Genomic DNA, 13,369 nt, shown 5'->3' with positions numbered 1-13,369 from the left:
CATTTAGGAGTGGCTAGTTTGAATAACACAGGAGGGTTTAGGCTACAGGAGTGGTCTCTAGTTGCCTAGGACCTGGGCCTGGCATGATTAAGGCAGAGGAATATTGTCTCCTGGGGGGTATAGGCCAAACAGAGGAAGTGTGGCTCTGAATGGATTAGTTTGCATATCAAAGGCATATTCTCTGAGCCCTCTGATGGCTCTAAGAATTGGCTAACCCTGGGATGGGCATTCTCTCCCCAGTTAGAGAGGCTTTTAAGTTGTCAAAACATGATAACATATAGAAAATGAAAAATATAAACAGTACAAATTGACATTTAACTAAGTGGAGGCAGCATGGTGTAGCAGAAAGAGCAAGGGTTTAGAATCAAATAGAATGGTTTAAATGCTGGCTCTGCCCAATACTAGCCATAAAATATAGGCAAGTCTGCTGACTTCTTTGGGTCTCAGTTTAACAATTCTTATGTTTGCTGTGAAGACTAGATAGGATGCTATATGTGAAAGTTCTTAGTAGGTATAGAAATTATACTAAAAAAAAACAAACAAACCCGTGAACTGTGACGAAGTGTGGACTATTTTTGGGCACCCTCGTGTCAAAGGTAGTCTTAAAATGCTGCTGGTTTGGTAAATGTTGGAGTAAATTAAAATCAGAGAGTGTGGGATCCACCCTGGGCTCTACCCTTATCTGCTCTTGGGGTTTGGCTTACACTGAGCTGAAGTGTGGGCATTGTGTCAGATGAGTCCTAGAGTCCCTTACATTTCTAAAATTCTGTGAATCTGTGAAGCCCACAGTATGCAAATCTGAAGTGTATCTGTACTGCAGAGCAACTATTGGACCATTTATCACATTTTATTCTAAAGAAGCCACCATCCCACACCTTTGAGTTCTGCCCCAGGAAGAATGGTCCCTTGTGGTCCTACACACTATTCAATAAGACCCTTGGGCATCCTTCCCCACCCTCCAGCCTTAGCTGTTTCGACTAGGGGTTGAAATCTTTCACACAGTAGGCCCATTAGATAGTCTTGCTGGACATTTGGGATGAGAATATGGAAAGTCTAGTTAATAGACAATGGTGCTGGACTTGGAAGGTCTCCAGCAGGTGGTTGGAGGCCAGGTGTCCCGTTTCCTGGAAGCCACGATGGGTCGTGTGAAAGTAGGGTAAAGGAAGACAATCTGGGAATGGTTTGATGGAGGGAGAGGAGAGAGACAGAGGAAGAAGAAGGGAGGGAGGGGGGAATGTAAAGTAAGAGACGCAGAGGAGAGATAACATAATAATGGAAAAAGTAACATCTGTGGTCATTCTCTGTTCCAGTCACCCACAGGCATAGCTGATCTTTCTACAATTCAGTTCTGTGAAATTTCCCTGTATTCTCTTTTACCTAAGCAGATTTGAATGGCTTTTCTATTTATCTCCAACCATACCCTAAGACATACGGTAACATAGATGACTGGTAATTCTTTGATGGCAGGGATTTTATCATATTCCTTTTTGAAACAAGCATTTGGCTCAGCATTCTGCACAAAGTAGGTGTGCAATGAACTTATTGTGAAATAACATGAAAATCACATATTTGCACAGGAATAGTGTCGTCGATGGCATTTTTATAAATCAGGTTAATTTTAATAGATAATTCCTTCTCACTAAGCATTTCCCTTGATCCTCTCAGTTGGTCCACTAATATTTTTCAGTGCTTCTTCACTACGTCTCTGGGACCCGCACAGGACCTAGCTCACCGTAGGCTTTGTTTAAAAATGTCTGTTGAATTGAATGGCCCAGGATTGCTGCGGAGATAGATATAAAAAGAAATATAATCTATGGTTGCTTTACTTATGGAGTACTTATGCAGCATGCAGTGTAGTTGGGAAGATACATGACAAAAATCAAACATGGTTATTTGCAATGAATTTCAAATAACTGGGAGAACGGAGGGTCAGTGAGGTCTCATGTATTTAGAGAAGTTTTGTGGAAAAACAGGAAGTTGAGTTACACCTAGAGAGCTGGGTGGGATTCTGCAAGGCAGAGCTAGGTGGGGAAGAAGAGGACAAAATGCTAAGCAGGGGATCGCCGGGTGGTGCTGAGTTTTATAGTAAACACAACTTTAATGATTCACGTGAAGAAACTTGAGGCAGAACGTCCAAGCACCAGAGGCAGGGGCACGCTGGCTGCGTGGACTGTGGTGGACTTTCTGGATTCAGACCCCAGATCCTCCCACCCCACTACTGCCTTTGTGATGCTTGGTGATTTGCTTTACCATTCTGTGCCTCAGTTTCCTTGTCTGTAAAGTTGGGGCTAATGAGAGTAACCCCCTCATGGAGGTGTTGTAGGGATTAAAGGGGTTACTGTTTGTAAAGTTCTTAGATCAGTATCTGGCACATAGGACGTATTTAGTCAGTGTTAGCTGTTATTGTCTGTGTTTGTAATGGAACCCTGGTAGGAAGACCGAATTATAAGAACTAGGGAATCTCTTGGTCGTTAAGGAAGCCAGTTACTGTCTGCACCGCTGCTGAATGTGTGGAGCTCTGCTGGGGCTGGTGTATGGTTGGGAGAACTTTGAATGTGCAGGACTCGGTGGAAGGCCCTGGGAGCCAGGGAGGGGAGACTGGACTTCTGGCTGACAGCTAGGGCAGGGTCGTGTTTTCCTGAGCAGGAGGTGAGGTGATGGAAGTGGGACGGGGAGAGACAGGGGCAGGCGGCCGGGAGGACCAGTGAGGGGGATGTTCCAATGAGTCAGGGGTTGGGTGAGGAAGGCCAGGGACAGGACTGTGGTGGTGAGAGGGAAATGCGGTGAGAAACCTGGGAGACTCTTCCGAGGGAGGGTGTCCACTGCTTGCCACCACCACTGCCACCACCCCCTCCTTTCTCCTTTAGGTCTCTGCTCCAACGTCCTCTTCGGAGTGACAGCTTCCTCAGCCACCCGTTAAAAAATAGCAGCCCTTCACCACCTGGGCCCTCCCCCACCTGGGCCCTCTCTGGCCCCCTCACCTTGCCTGGCTTTTTCCTCATAGCCCTTATCACTACCTGATGTAGGATCTCTGTGTGTGTTCATTGTCTAATTTCCACACTAGGATGTCAGTTCTAGGACACCAGATTTTTTGACTGTCTTGCTCATGGATGTGTCCCCAGGACCTACGACAGTGCCTGGCATATAGTAGGTGCTCAGTAAATGTGTTGAATGAATGTGTGAATAAAAAGCAATCAGATTGGTTGTGTTAGGCACAGCGCCTGGTGCCCGCTCAGAAGCTACGTAATTTCTTCCTTCCAACAACCCTGTCAGGAGTATATCATTCTCCTTGTTTAACAAATGACAACACTGAGGCAGAGACAGAAGGTGAAGAAGGCTCAGAGCTCGCATGTGATGCAGTCAGGAGTTGCATCTGGTTCCTCCGACCTTGGTCCTTGCTGCCGTTCTGCGTGGCCCAGATGAGATGAGGAGCAGCGAAGTCAACAAGCCGCTACGGCTTCTAGCCCCGGACAAGTGGAAAAGCGTCAGAACCACTGACAGAAACGGGGATGCCGGGAAGAAACGGGAATGCCAGTGTTTTGGAAAAAGAAGTAGCCCAGTGAGGAAATGTTGGATCAAGTAAATATTCCGGGGGAAATCCTGCTCTGAAGGAGGGGTGACTGCATAAAATACCATCTGATTGTCTGAGACCCTCCTGAGAGTAAAAGTGGGCACTAGTAATAGTTAAAGCTGGAACAACAGGCTGCGTGCATCAAGGTGTCCCGGCAGAGGGGCATGAGTGGTCACCTTGCACGGCATCTAGGTGGCTAGGTGGTCGGTGGGAGGTCACAGATAGAGCTTTGGGTGTCTCCCTTCTGCAGATACATAGGGAAGTCACGGGGCGGGCTCTTGTCACCAGGAAAAGGGACAAAGGTCATCAAGGCCCCCGTAGACAAGCGGGCGGGCGGACAGAGAACAGTCTGTGAAAGGCATAAGAGCCAGAGAGAAAAGAGGGGACAGGAAGGAGGCGGGGTAGGGAGGCCACCTTTTTTGGGGGCTATTTAAATGTAGGTCAGTAGGAAGTTGGCAACAAAAACAAGAGAGATTAGAGAATCACTTGCTTCTTGATTTTGTAATAAAATCTTCATCTTTTTCAACAAAGTGCTAAAAGGCATTGAATTAAAATAGATTAATATTAATTTTGATTTGAGAATTTTTTTTTCTGCTACTCCCTTCATTATACCTTGAGACTCTTTGGGGTGCTTTTAAAGGCCAGATCAGGAATCAGGGTTTGGTGTCCCAGCCTGAAGTTTTCGTGAGCCTTTGTGTGGCCCAAGGCACTAAGAGGTCCTACATTCAGAGTATCATTGACACAGATAAAATCTGGGCCCCAGGGGAAGACACAAAAGCAAAGGAGATACTTTTGTTATTTCTTTGGGGTCAGGAAGATGAAAAATTAAGTTTCTGGGCCAGCATAAGTAATAGTGTCTAAAATCTGGTTTTTCTTGGTAAGGTAGACATTTTTAACAAATTCATTATCAATTCAAGTTTCTTCCTTCAATGAGGGACAAGGGAGTGGTTGGGGAAGCAAACAAACTCTAGTTCAAAACATAATTGAAATGATAGTGTCAGGTTTCAGTCTGAAAGGTCTCAGTGTGCTCATGGCCGGAAGAATGACTAGTCACACCAAAGTAAGGCAAGCACAAAAATGAGGTTTATTGAGGAGAGAAGGATAGGATTATAGGGCAAGAACAACATATAGGTTTACAGAGCATGATACATATGCCACAGATGAGGACTGGTCACATTGTCGCAGCAGGAAAAGAGCCAAAGGAAGGGCAAAGAGAGGTTGGTTATGGTCTGCGTCTTGTCTTATAGTGCCTAGATTGGGACCTCCCTACTGGCTCAGATGTCACCACGGAACCACTTTGATCAGAAAGTTGGGAGTTGCATTACTACGCCTGCAGGTTGTTCTAGGTCAATTTCCGGACTCTATGGTACCTATGCTGCTTGGCCCATGGGCTAGAGAGTCCTCTGCATTCTTTTGCAGCTGGTGCGCTGAGTTCTGATTGGCAGATTCATCCAGTAGTCCCTCCTCCCCCAGGTATGGAGAGGATTAGAGTGGGGCAATTGTACCAAAGCAAAGCGCCCACTTTTGTCCCTAGGAGACCAGAATCCCTCACTATCTACCTAACAGTAGCATTAATAAAAATGCTGGTGAAGTATATCTAATAGTAATGTTGCTTATCAATTGATGGTCTGTCATGAAATGGTTAAGACGTGAGAGTTAGGTTGCTAATTACAATGTTTTTGCCTGTCCAGACATGGTTAGTCCACTTGGCTCTAGCCAGAAGGGACCTTTTCCAGGTAGAAAATATGTGTGCTTAGCACAGGGCTTAGGGTTCTCAGTTTATTAGCTAGTAAAATCTCATGGCCAGGGCCCTGAAGACAGAACCTATCTTTTGCATGCTCTGGAAGCAAGTATTAATAATTATGTTGGATAGCAGCGCCAGGCAGAAGATAAACAGCAGGCCTTTCCCATAGTTTCTTTTTATCACAGCAGAAGTGTTACTGGGCTGAAATCACTATGGCACACAACCCCTGGAAACCAAAAGGAATAAAATCTCGCAGGAATTCTAAAGGAACAGAATCATTAACATTGAGCCAAAGCCCGCTGGCATACATCACAGAAATCAAATGGCTGCAGAGGGCTCCTGAGAGGAGAAAATGCACCACTCTGAGCTCACGCCTGCACAAGATGCTAATATCAATACCTGAATACTGGTTTTCACAGAAGCAGTCGGTCTGTAGCTGGTTCTCATGCATATCTGATGAGTGTGTGTCAAGGCTGACCTTGAGCAGAATGAGGAAGCGGAGTTTGTTTTGGCACACCACACCCTTCTGCCCTTTCAACTCCACCCTAAAGACGGAGGCCTCATAATGAGCTTTAAGGTTTGACATTCAAAATGCTGATTTATGGGAGGTGTATGGTAGGATGTCAGTTGTGCCCAATACTCCCCTCCTTCTCCCTGTGATCAGCGTCCTCCCTCCTCCACCCCTCCTGTTCCCATCTGTTCTATTTCCATGGCTTTTCTTTTTCCTTCTCCTCTCTTCTCTTTGACCATTCTTCCTTTTCTTTCCTGAAGTATGACACAGGGAGGCTGGGGGTGGGGGAGTCGGGGCAGAGAGACAGAGTGAAAGAGAGGCAACAGGGAAGAAACGTTGTCTATTTTCTGTAGATTGTAAATCTGTAATGCACGTTGATTCCAGAGGTTTCTTTGTATTTGGGACGTGGAATTCTGTTACCGAAAGCTTAGCACTTGTCCCCAAGGCCACATCAGAAGAATGAGGACAAGTGGTTTGAGAAGAAGGAAAGAGGAGTGTATTCATTTGCTGGCAAATGAGGAGGTTGGCAGGCTTTTGTCTCAAAGTACCAATGGCCTGCTTCTGAAAAGTACAGAGCTTTTACGGGTTCTGATTCATCCCATCTTCAGCTAAAACAATCTCATGACCACCACCTCACCTCCACCTCCACCCTTGAGCCATTTCCCGTGGCACAAAGAACAAAGGGCACTCCCCTACCCCTCCTGACAGGGATGTAGGTTTTAGTTCTCAAAAAGGGGTTTTGAAGAGACAGAAAACATTTTTACCCTTTTTTGGGCCATTTTCTCTGTTACAGAAATAGCAAATTAGAAATGCCTTTTCTATCTTTGCTTCCCCTCCATCTTTCTCTTTTTTTCCCTCCCTCCACTCCATAGCAAGTAATGATCATTCTTAACTGCTGCTTCCTGAATAACAATAGTAATGACAATGCTAACAACAGCCATAATGACGATAGCCAGCATTCGTCTCACTCCTGCTTTGTGCCAAGCATCTATTTAAAATGCTTTATAAATTTTAACTCATCTGATACTCATAACCACCCCATATAGTAGACTGTACTGTAATTACTCCGCAGGAATCATTACCTTTTCTTTCAACATCTAGCCAGACTCAGGAAGATTCACATATTATAGAATCTCGGCGAAATCATTACATAGAAATCATAATAGTATTATGGAACAAACCATTTGCTTTTGTAAATCCTGATGTGGAAACAATAGCTAAAGATGATGACCACAAACCTAGAATCAGCAAACCTGAGGCTTTACATATTGCTGTAATTAGGCTGAAATTATTTGTTATATATTGCAAAATTTAGTCAGAAAACATTATGAAAATTTAGTAACATATAACCATTCACCCAGAGAAAATTCCTGTAATGTTTATTTTATTCTTATTTTAATGTCCTGTTTAGTTAATTCATTTAAAAATATTTAAAAAATAACATTAATTTTTCTTTCATTATAAAAGTAATATTATGTTCATTGTCAAAATTCTGGAATATGCAGTCAAATGTAAAAATGAAAATAAAAATGACCCCAAATACCATCACCCAAAGACAACAGCTAGTCTAGAGAGATTAGTAAAGATTCCATGGTGACCTTGATTATTCACAGCAAAGCTGAACTAGAAACCAGATGCCTGGGTACCAGATCCCAGTGACAGTTCCTCACTGGCTTGCGGTACTGTCCTGGTCCATGCTGTGGCCTTTATGAGGAATTTTGGGGGGATAACTTTGTCTTATCATAAGCTCCAGGATGCACTGTATTAGACTATATAAGACTCAGTGGTCAATATTGGTGTGAAAATGTTCTGATGTATTTCTCACTGGAAGCATAAAATTAATTAGTCAGTCAAAAGGACTTTATCTCCCTCAAATAGAATTTCTAGCATCAGCTTCCTTACTCCTTGGTCTACTGCTCCCCTGACCTCCTTACAGGTTTCATTTGACACAGAAAAAAACTGAGGCATAGTGAGATAAGTTGCATAGATACCACTTCAATTAAATAAACTATAATATCAAAGGGAAAATATTAGGTACAAAGATTTGAAAGGCTAACTGAGGTTGGTAGCCAGAAATTTCATGGAGGCAAAGACTTGAGTTTAGGGCTCCAGTGAGGCATAGGGTTTCATGATGAGTGGAGCGGAAGGAGATGGAAGCTTGTGTCACAGGATTTGATAAAAGAGAGAAAAGGCTGCAGAGAAGCACAACTAGGGTGTAACTTCTGGTTCTGGGCAGAACTTCCAGACTGGGGGCCAAAGTAGTTCAATCCATTGCTGATAACTTTTGCACCTGCAGCAGTTGGGTGCTTTGGGTATCTCTAGAAGCTCTTCCATATAGTACTTAGGTTTCTCAAATGCTTCCTAGATTCCCAAAATATAAAAGTGTTGGTGATTAGTAGAAGTTTCTGTTTTTCAATTTTGGCAGTCCTGTATCTTTTCACTGTCTTTTGGCAATGACATTAATTTTCCTTTTGAGGAATTACTTCTCTCTCATTGGTTGCATTCCGGTGAGACTGTTAACTAAGATGCCCTGCCCACCCCTAGCGAAAGGGGAGGTGTAAGTCCCAAGCTAATCTAAATGGGACCTGAATCTCAACCAGTGTGACTAAGAGACTGAAAACAGTTAAAGCTCACTTATTCTAGGAGCAACATTCTGTTTAGATTATTGCAATAATCCTGCTGCATAGACCCTGAAGTTGTTTTACTTTTTGTTGTCTGCTAGGCCTGGTTCTCTAGTCTTCCTTTTGATGTGAATGCTTCTATATCCTTCTAGTAAATTTCGTTTTGTTTAAGTTAGCCATAGTAGATTTCTGATGCAGACAACCAAAATCCTTAATTAGCACAATGGACACTCTAACCTGGGATTTCCAACTGCCTCTTTCCACCAAAACTATACTAAAGGGCATGTCGATGAACATTTGTTCATCATCTACAATTTGCCTGGTGATGTGCCAGGGGCTGTCATCTATGTTATCTAATCCTCATAACAATACCATGAGATAGTAATCATTATTTAATTTTAGATGGAAATACCAAGTGTCTTAGTCCATTCAGGCTGCTATAATAAAATACCATGGACTAGGTGGCTTATAAACAACAGAAATTTATTTCTTATAGTTCTGGAGGCTGGGAAGTCCAAGGTCAAGGCACTAGCAGAATCACTGTCTGGGGAGGGCTTGCTTCCTGGTTCACGGATAGTTATCTTCTCTCTTGAGTTCTCACATGATGGAAGGGACCAGGAGCTCTCTGGGGTCCCTTTTATAAGAGCATTAATCCCATTCACAAGGGTTCCATTCTCATGATCTAATCACCTCTCACAAGGCCCACCTCTAAATACCATCACATTGGAGATTAGGTTTCAGCATAAGAATTTTGGGGCATACAAACATTCAGTCTATTGCGCCAAGGGTGACTAAATTATCCAAGGTCATATAGCTTGTAAGTAGCAGAGGTGAGATTTGAATTCATGTCTAATGGTTTTTCCATATGTCTGTCCGTTTTTCTTTTCTCCAATTATAATACTTCTATTGGGAATCTAAAGGAATTAGATAAAACTAAATTTGTTCTTTATAAAATCTATCAGGTATTAGGAAGATTTAGGAGCCAAAAAATTATTCTTATCAATATCATGGAAAGCATGTACCTGAGCAATAATAGACTCCCAAAAGATTAATGGAGTTATAATGCTTCATAACTACAGAGATTAATCAATTCGACTGTCTCACCTTACAGATAAGAAAGTGGAGGCTAACAGATTTCTGTATTGTCAAGTATTAGTGAAATTACTATTTGCTGATAATGAGGTTTAGATTCAAACTAATTTAGTCACAAGACAGGTGGGACTGTGTAAATTTATATGGCTCAATTAAAATCTGAGAGCTGAAAGAGGACCTCCAGGTCTCTTTATAATAATGTGTCATCTGCCTCCATCATGGTGAGTTTAAACAATACCAGCAGGTTGTCTTTTGCTTTACAGCCTATAAAGAAGGCAATTCAACCACCTCCTCTGTAAAGCATTAGAGCAGCATTGTTTGTACCACTCAATCTACTGACATTTTTTAAAACTAATATAGTCTATTTAAAGCTATTTAAAATTGTTATTTGAAAATTAGAAGCAGCCTTAAAAGTAAATCGATGTATTACTAGGCAACTGAAAGAATTGTAATAAGTAACCTTAAGAATACATTCACAATTAGAAATAACACAAGCCGTAGGTTTCAAAAGTAAATAACTAGGGTGAAAGTCAGGCAAAGGGAATGTTTTCTCCAATCTGAGAGAAGAATAGTTATAGACGGTGTGTACAATATAGTGTAGACTTGAGAGACACATTTTGGGAAGCTCCACAGTTGAATTCCTTGTAGTAAATGTTTACTAAAGGCTTCTTATATGTGAACTACTGAGCTAAGAGCTTTGAGAATACAAAGACAACCAGATGCAGTTCCTGACTGTAACTAGCTGGGAACTAGTTAGGGAGATAATACAGGTACACACATATCTCTAAAAGGTATTAAGTGAAAAGTGATAACGTATCCATGGAAACACACTGTAGGTAGGACAAGGCTATACCTGGCTGGGGGGATCAGTGAAATCTGTCGAGATGCATTTTGAAGGATGAATATGATATTGACAGGCAGAGGTAGTGAAAAGGCTATGCACCCAGAAAGTAGGGTGTGAACAGAGGTCTAAAGAAGAGAAGTGTCTCTAGATAATTTTTCTGTTTCAGGTGCTAAATCTGCTTTAGGACCTGCCCTCTCCTCTTTGCAATCCCCCTCTTCATCTCTCTGCCTATTAAAATCTTAACCACCAATGACTTACATAAAAAGATTAAAAATGGATGTGTTAAAAAGGTGACCTTATTGGTAAATTTATTCTCTTTTCTTATTTTTTTAGTTTTGCTTTTCTTTGTAAGTGTGATTATATTATAAAAATTATTTTTTAAAAAGATATTGTACATACCTCCCAAGGTCAGCTCATATTCTTGTTCCTCAACACACTAATTCCTGAATACCTAATAATGTTAAACTTGAATTAGAAATGTTAGTGTGAACTACTGATTAAAGGGGTGTGTGTGTGTATGCATAGGCTCTGTCTACCGTAAGAGCCTAGAAGCAACAACCCCTTAGTAACAATGACAAGAGCTAGTGCACAAATATTGGTTTCTAAATATCATTTTCCACTAAAATGAGTTAAGGTTCTTTGGAGAAGGTCTGGGACAGGGAAATATAACAGCCTAGATAAGCCTAGGACCTCCTATAGTTCCAGAAAGAAAGAAAGTCCTCCAAGACTAACAGGGACCTCTCAAGGAGTTAGATTGAAGGAGCTCCTGCTGACTAGATTTGGGATAATTTGGGCATTAAAAAGAAAAAATGGGGGGAGAGAGGGAAGGAGGAGGAGGAGGAGGCAGAAGGAGAAGAAAAGAAGAGTAGCACTCGTAATAGTAGCAGAAACAGCCCAACACTCATTTGGCAGTGACTTTTTCCTTGGTAATTGGTATATAAAGGAAAAGAAGTCAACATTAACCCCATCTTTTTAGGATGAATTGTAGTTTTTCCCTGTTGAGAAAAGATTTCTTCCCCAAAGAGTGCTAGGTAATAAATGTTTTAATTTGAACCCCATGAAATTGTTGATAGTCAACTATTTTTAATAGGTAGAAATTCACATGGCTTAAACAAATGCAGAATGAGAAATTTAGAAAAATCAACATTTGTAATTCCCAATGAAATCATTGATTGAGGTATGAATCATCAATGGATCCCCAAAATAATTATGTGAAAAGTTGTTGGGGCAAAAGCACACCCCCCTGGTGCCGAAATGTCTCCCCTTGGATCACTTGTTGATTGCAAAAGAGAAAACACACCTTTAGATCTCAGTGGTGAGATGTGGCTGTCATCACGTTAACCGAATGGTCAAATTGAGCTTTGTCCATGGGTGAGACAACCTAACATTTTGTTTCTCCTGATATGATGTGATGAAATTCACAGCATGGTCTTTGAAGCATTCTAGGCAAAAGTATTTAAGCTGGGCATTTGTTATTCTCCATCTGCCCCTATAAATCCATTTGGTGCCTTTCTCCATCCTGCCCTGCACCCTTGGAGACTTCCCTCTGTAGACCGTGTAGCCCAGTCTCCCTTGCGTTTTGGCTTCTGATTAGAGTTAGCCAACGTAGAGGGGTCGGGCAGCAATCTTGAGGGCGGAGGAAAGAGATGTTGCATTATTTGTTTTCCACTACCTCCCTGCCTGCCTGGGTGCAGTTTCGGGGGTGGTGGTGCTTGTGTTCTTTTACATCTACAGCTCCAGCTGGGGACCCCTCTTCCAAAGCTCCAGCCCCTGCAGTGCTGCAGTAGCACGGCTCAGCTCAGGCTGGGGCAGGCCTGGGGGAGGGGTCCCAGAGTGCTTCGCCTTCCCTTGTCCCCTGTGCCTGCCGGCACATCTGAAAACAGTCCCTGAATTTAACTTCCTCAGATAAACCCATTGAGTGTCCCATCTACTTCCGGTCAGGACACTGATTTTACCTGAATCTAATCAGGCCTTTATTTGAACAGGATGTCAAGGCTAGAAAAACAGTTAAACAACACCTTGAGGTAACAATCGGGCAAATTCAGAATTTGGGACCAGATACTGGTCTGGTGTCTTCAAAGGTTAATACCATTAAAAAAAAATAGTAAAAAAGTCTTCTAGATTAAAATAAGCTAAAGAGACATAGCTACCAAATGCAATGTATGAATCTGGTTTGCAAAATCTAGCTATAATATATATATTTTTAGAACAACCAGGAAAATTTTAACATTGATTAGATTTGTTTTGATTGGATTTTTTTTTTTTTTTTAAGAGATGGATTCTTGCTTTGTCACCCAAGCTGGAGAGCAATGGTGTGATCACGGCTCACTGCAAACTTGGATGCCTAGGCTCAAGCCATCCTCCCGCCTCAGCCTCCTGAGTAGCTGGGACTACAGGTGCACCACCATGTCTGGCTAATTTTTAAAATTTTTATAGAAACAGGGTCTCACTATGTTGCCCAGGCTTGTCTTGAACTCCTGGCCTGAAGCGATCCTCTTAACTTGGCCTCCCAAAGTACTGGGATTATAGGTGTGAGCCACCATTCCAAGCCATTGACTAGATTTCAGATGATACTAGAGAATTATTATCTTAGATATGATAAAAAATATTGTGGTTTTTAGGCAAATGTCCTTTTTAAAAAGGTACATACTGAAGTATTAAGGCTCTTATATAATGACTGCAACTTCCTTAAAATGAGTAGCAAAATATTTAGATAGGTAATATGGCAGAATATTAACAGGTGTTAAATCTAGCTGATGGGAGCGTAATATTCATTGTACTATCCTTTCAACTTTTTTTGTATATTTGAAAATTTTCATAAGAAAATAAAATAGTGGAACACATTAATAAAGAAAATTTCTAACCCACCCAGGAATGATTTCTCCTTTTCCCAAATGGCTATAATTTTTTTTTTTTTACTTATATTGCTTATTCGTTTCTTGTATGTGTCTCTCCCAACAGATTGTCAGCTCTTGGAAGCTCGAGG

This window comes from Eulemur rufifrons, chromosome 16, assembly GCF_041146395.1.
Source record: "Eulemur rufifrons isolate Redbay chromosome 16, OSU_ERuf_1, whole genome shotgun sequence".
Classification (NCBI taxonomy): domain Eukaryota; kingdom Metazoa; phylum Chordata; class Mammalia; order Primates; family Lemuridae; genus Eulemur; species Eulemur rufifrons.
Note: the sequence above shows the minus strand (reverse complement) of the source record.